General features: G+C 42.3%; 1 protein-coding gene across 1 annotated transcript in view; it reads right to left on the bottom strand.

Annotated features, from left to right (window-relative positions):
* The window catches only part of arhgap24 (Rho GTPase activating protein 24), a 237,242-nt gene extending 231,054 nt beyond the window's left edge, over positions 1-6,188 (bottom strand). The window contains exon 1 of the mRNA XM_038989534.1: positions 5,690-6,188. The gene's annotated coding sequence lies outside the window, so the exon portion shown is untranslated. The remainder of the gene's footprint in view (positions 1-5,689) is intronic.
* Between the last annotated feature and the right edge of the window lie 349 nt (positions 6,189-6,537).

Here is a 6,537-nt window from a genome sequence, read left to right as displayed (position 1 = left end):
AGGAGAGGAGGACCAAAATGCAGCGTGGTACGTATCCATAATATAATTTAATCGAGAATGAATTGTTCTCAACTGGCCTACCTGGTTAAATAAAGAACCTTGTTCTCAACTGGCCTACCTGGTTAAATAAAGAACCTTGTTCTCACCTGGCCTACCTGGTTAAATAAAGAACCTTGTTCTCAACTGGCCTACCTGGTTAAATAAAGAACTTGTTCTCAACTGGCCTACCTGGTTAAATAAAGAACCTTGTTCTCAACTAGCCTACCTGGTTAAATAAAGAACCTTGTTCTCAACTAGCCTACCTGGTTAAATAAAGAACTTGTTCTCAACTGGCCTACCTGGTTAAATAAAGAACCTTGTTCTCAACTGGCCTACCTGGTTAAATAAAGAACCTTGTTCTCAACTGGCCTACCTGGTTAAATAAAGAACCTTGTTCTCACCTGGCCTACCTGGTTAAATAAAGAACTTGTTCTCAACTGGCCTACCTGGTTAAATAAAGAACTTGTTCTCAACTGGCCTACCTGGTTAAATAAAGAACCTTGTTCTCAACTAGCCTACCTGGTTAAATAAAGAACCTTGTTCTCAACTAGCCTACCTGGTTAAATAAAGAACTTGTTCTCAACTGGCCTACCTGGTTAAATAAAGAACCTTGTTCTCAACTGGCCTACCTGGTTAAATAAAGACCCTTGTTCTCAACTGGCCTACCTGGTTAAATAAAGAACTTGTTCTCAACTGGCCTACCTGGTTAAATAAAGAACCTTTTTCTCAACTAGCCTACCTGGTTAAATAAAGAACTTGTTCTCAACTGGCCTACCTGGTTAAATAAAGAACTTGTTCTCAACTGGCCTACTTGGTTAAATAAAGAACCTTGTTCTCAACTGGTCTACCTGGTTAAATAAAGAACCTTGTTCTCAACTGGCCTACCTGGTTAAATAAAGAACCTTGTTCTCAACTAGCCTACCTGGTTAAATAAAGAACTTGTTCTCAACTGGCCTACCTGGTTAAATAAAGAACCTTGTTCTCAACTAGCCTACCTGGTTAAATAAAGAACTTGTTCTCAACTGGCCTACCTGGTTAAATAAAGAACCTGTTCTCAACTGGCCTACCTGGTTAAATAAAGAACCTTGTTCTCAACTAGCCTACCTGGTTAAATAAAGAACCTTGTTCTCAACTGGCCTACTTGGTTAAATAAAGAACTTGTTCTCAACTAGCCTACCTGGTTAAATAAAGAACCTTGTTCTCAACTGGCCTACCTGGTTAAATAAAGAACCTTGTTCTCAACTGGCCTACCTGGTTAAATAAAGAACTTGTTCTCAACTGGCCTACCTGGTTAAATAAAGAACCTTGTTCTCAACTAGCCTACCTGGTTAAATAAAGAACCTTGTTCTCAACTGGCCTACTTGGTTAAATAAAGAACTTGTTCTCAACTAGCCTACCTGGTTAAATAAAGAACCTTGTTCTCAACTGGCCTACCTGGTTAAATAAAGAACCTTGTTCTCAACTGGCCTACCTGGTTAAATAAAGAACTTGTTCTCAACTGGCCTACCTGGTTAAATAAAGAACTTGTTCTCAACTGGCCTACCTGGTTAAATAAAGAACCTTGTTCTCAACTAGCCTACCTGGTTAAATAAAGAACCTTGTTCTCAACTAGCCTACCTGGTTAAATAAAGAACTTGTTCTCAACTGGCCTACCTGGTTAAATAAAGAACCTTGTTCTCAACTGGCCTACCTGGTTAAATAAAGAACCTTGTTCTCAACTGGCCTACCTGGTTAAATAAAGACCCTTGTTCTCAACTGGCCTACCTGGTTAAATAAAGAACTTGTTCTCAACTGGCCTACCTGGTTAAATAAAGAACCTTGTTCTCAACTAGCCTACCTGGTTAAATAAAGAACTTGTTCTCAACTGGCCTACCTGGTTAAATAAAGAACTTGTTCTCAACTGGCCTACTTGGTTAAATAAAGAACCTTGTTCTCAACTGGTCTACCTGGTTAAATAAAGAACCTTGTTCTCAACTGGCCTACCTGGTTAAATAAAGAACCTTGTTCTCAACTAGCCTACCTGGTTAAATAAAGAACTTGTTCTCAACTGGCCTACCTGGTTAAATAAAGAACCTTGTTCTCAACTAGCCTACCTGGTTAAATAAAGAACTTGTTCTCAACTGGCCTACCTGGTTAAATAAAGAACCTGTTCTCAACTGGCCTACCTGGTTAAATAAAGAACCTTGTTCTCAACTAGCCTACCTGGTTAAATAAAGAACCTTGTTCTCAACTGGCCTACCTGGTTAAATAAAGAACCTTGTTCTCAACTAGCCTACCTGGTTAAATAAAGAACTTGTTCTCAACTGGCCTACCTGGTTAAATAAAGAACTTGTTCTCAACTGGCCTACCTGGTTAAATAAAGAACCTTGTTCTCAACTAGCCTACTTGGTTAAATAAAGAACCTTGTTCTCAACTGGCCTACCTGGTTAAATAAAGAACCTTGTTCTCAACTAGCCTACCTGGTTAAATAAAGAACTTGTTCTCAACTGGCCTACCTGGTTAAATAAAGAACTTGTTCTCAACTGGCCTACCTGGTTAAATAAAGAACTTGTTCTCAACTGGCCTACCTGGTTAAATAAAGAACTTGTTCTCAACTGGCCTACCTGGTTAAATAAAGAACCTTGTTCTCAACTGGCCTACCTGGTTAAATAAAGAACCTTGTTCTAGTGTCAGAGGCCCGCGCATAGAATTAGAATCTCTAAATGGGTACATCCCCTCTGATTATGGCAATTTGACAGGTGAGCTCATATTTCTATAGACCCACCCACCAAGGTGTCTCCTCCCCTGTCACGTATCTGCTTGATGACTCAGGCTGAGATGAGCCACTAACTGATGGGTAGCAGTGTATCAGGAATTTATTACGAGGTACAAGAGACATTGTTTGTGTTCAAGTGATGATACAATTCTGGACGAAAACAAATCATGTTTCTTTCAATCTCTATCTCTATCTCTATCTCTATCTCTATCTCTATCTCTATCTCTCTCTCTCTCTCTCTCTCTCTCTCTCTCTCTCTCTCTCTCTCTCTCTCTCTCTCTCTCTCTCTCTCTCTCTCTCTCTCTCTCTCTCTCTCTCTCTCTCTCTCTCTCTCTCTCTCTCTCTCTCTCTCTCTCTATTCCATTTAAGGGCTTTATTGGCATGGGAAACATATGTTAACATTGCCAAAGCAAGTGAAGTAGATAATTTAACAAAAGTGAAATAAACAATAAAAATGAACAGCAAACATTACACTCCAAAAGAATAAAGACATTTCAAATGTCATATTATGTTTATATACTCTCTGTCTCTGTCTGTTTCTGCCACTCTATCTCTCTGTCTCTCTCTCTGTCTCTGTCTCTGTCTCTCCCTCTCTCTCTCTCTCACGCTCTCTCTCACGCTCTCTCTCACTGATAATTAATTTCAAGAAAACAAAGGTGTTTTACAGATTTCCAAGTTACTCATTGAAGGTGTAAATAAATGTCTCATTTCAAAGAAGAAGAAGAAGCTTAGAAAGGGTTTCATCAGATGAATGACACAGAGAGGTACTATTCTGAGAACATTTCTGCTTGTGGTAAAGTATCTGTATATATATATAGCTAGCGCAGTGTATCAATAGCGGATATGACAGACAGCACCACCAACTGACTGACTCAAAGAGTCACATTAGAAAAACTAATCCTGAGCAATGGAAATACAACATGTCATGTGTATAAAATATGAAGTACATCATGCCGATTGGCCTGTGATGTGGGGAACGACGATGAAACGCATGAGTCAGAGTATCTCCACAGTACCCTGACAAGTGAGTGACAGACAGATAGTCCAGCACTCGCCCTTCAGACAGTCTTACTGAAAACATCTTCCTACATAGACAGACAAAACATATTATGAGCCTTATAACAAGGCATTATAAAGGTTCATACGTGCGTATAACAAGTTACAAAGCATGTATAATCTCTATAGGGATTCTGATGCCAGACAGTCAGTCCAGCTGTAGGGCGGCCCAGCCTCCGAAGTAACTCCGAAGTAGCTCTCAACTGTATGCAAGAATTTCTCTGTATTGTCTTAGGAATGCAGCATTATCTCTTCAACCCCCATTCGAACACACCTCTGGGTAGCAGAGGTTCTGTTGTCATTACATCCTGTAGGTCTGATATCTGATTGGAGGTTCACTTTACAGTAATACTATTGGTCAACTCAGATTTTGAATCCAAACAGTCAGATGCTAAAAAAAAGGGTCTTAGATTCATTCTCTTTCTATATATCTTTTTTCCTGACCTGCTGTGGTGAGATACACTCTCTCTCTTTATCTCTCCCCTCACCAGGATCTCAGTCTCTCTCTCTCTCTCTCCTCCCCAGGGACTCACTCTCTCTCCTTATCTTTCTCATCCCCAGGATCTCACTCTCTCTCTTTATCTCTCTCATCCCCAGGATCTCACTCTCTCTCTTTATCTCGCTCCTCCCCAAGGACTCTTGGGGCAGACCTTTCAGGCTATGTCTTCTCTCTCTCCCTCTCTGATCATGCCTAGAATAATGCCTTGTAATGCTTGTTAATTCCTTGTAACGTGAGCTTTCTGTCTTGTATGTGATTTCATTCATTGTACCGTGTAATATCTGAATTTGATAGACAATTCTCAGACCTTTCTTGATAGTGTCTTTCTATAGCTCTTTAAGAGTGTTGGTTGCATATTCCTGTTCATCCTCAGACCCTTCATCCTTTGTCCATTCATTGCATAGTCTTATTACGGGTCGCAGGTGAGCTATATATATATATATATATATATATATATATATATATATATATATATATATATATATATAAAACATACTTATATATCAAATATTACCACACTACACAGCTACTCCTCAAGCAGTCATATTGATAGTATCTTCAAACATAGAGAAAAACCCCACTATAAGCCTGATATGCCTCATAACAAGTTATAATACATTACATTATACCTGCAGGCAGCGCTGCAGAGAGGGCCAGACAGTCAGTCAGTACCACAACTCCTCAGAGAGTGACAGACAGTCAGTCCCACAGCTCCTCAGAGAGTGACAGACAGTCAGTCCCACAGCTCCTCAGAGAGTGACAGACAGTCAGTCCCACAGCTCCTCAGAGAGTGACAGACAGTCAGTACCACAGCTCCTCAGAGAGTGACAGACAGTCAGTTCCACAGCTCCTCAGAGAGTGACAGACAGTCAGTCCCACAGCTCCTCAGAGAGTGACAGACAGTCAGTCCCACAGCTCCTCAGAGAGTGACAGACAGTCAGTACCACAGCTCCTCAGAGAGTGACAGACAGTCAGTCAGTTAGTCCTACAGCTCCTCAGAGAGTGACAGATGACAGTCAGTCCCACAGCTGCTCAGAGAGTGACAGACGACAGTCAGTCCCACAGCTCCTCAGAGAGCGACAGACGACAGTCAGTCAGTCCCACAGCTCCTCAAACAGTGCTATTGATAAACTCTGCTTACAGTCAGTCTGCCGGTATGACAAAGACTGAATGGATGTGTGAACTCAGCTCGTATCAATGTGAAAAGGACCTCTAAAAACTGTCAAAACATAAGCAACATAGCCCACCGTACAGTAGACAGGTGTAGCTGGGCACAGCCGTCCACAACACTGAATCTACAGCACACCAGCAGACACAATAGCAGAACACAAAACACTTACTTTACTCTAGAAATCAGCCTCTAAAGTAATATCCAGGTTGTGACGTGTGAAGTTTCCAATCGACAAAAAAACAAGATCCTAATCCCCAGTTAGTCCAGTTACTCAGGAAGAAAGATCCGAGAAAGAAGGAGAGAGTCTCGACCCCTTCAGCCAGAGCGCTCCTGTTGCTGTTGCCACTTCCATAGAGATGGTCAGCTGCCTCAGAGGAGACTGGAGAAAGAGAGAGAAACTCAGACTGACTGGTTCTCTGTGATCGTGTCTTTTACCAACGAGCTGCTGTTATAAACTTTTCCCTTGACTGCTCAGACCATCTGCCTGCTGGGTAGGTTTCCGTGGGGACAGGACAGCACGGACGAACGGCAGCCACAACCGAGATCAGCAGAGCAGCAGCCTAAAGCCACATGGGGGCTCCAGAGGCAGGGAGTGCAGTCCACGCAGTACATCAGAGTCACAACACAGTCTTACCCAGCCTGAGTCAACACACTGTCCACAACTCAACTTAGTCTCCGAGTGAGCTAAGCTGTCTGTGAGCAGAGCAGCACGCAGTCCAGCAGAGTGACCCTGCCTTCCAGGCTACAGCTTGAAGAGCTGCAGAAGGAGGAGGAGAAGGAGGAGGAGGAACAGGAGGAGCGGGTGTTTGTATGAGTGTGTTTGAGGAAGTCTGCAGATGAAGGGTGAGTGGTATGACTAAGCTGTGAACAGTGAGCCGGCCCCCTCTCTCTCTCTCTCTCTCTCTCTCTCTCTCTCTCTCTCTCTCTCTCTCTCTCTCTCTCTCTCTCTCTCTCTCTCTCTCTCTCTCTCTCTCTCTCTCTCTCTCTCTCTCTCTCTCTCTCTCTCTCTCTCTCTCT

This window comes from Salvelinus namaycush, chromosome 3 (assembly GCF_016432855.1).
Source record: "Salvelinus namaycush isolate Seneca chromosome 3, SaNama_1.0, whole genome shotgun sequence".
Classification (NCBI taxonomy): Eukaryota; Metazoa; Chordata; class Actinopteri; order Salmoniformes; family Salmonidae; genus Salvelinus; species Salvelinus namaycush.
The sequence above is the reverse complement of the archived record's forward strand: the minus strand, read 5'-3'. Positions and strand labels throughout refer to the sequence as shown.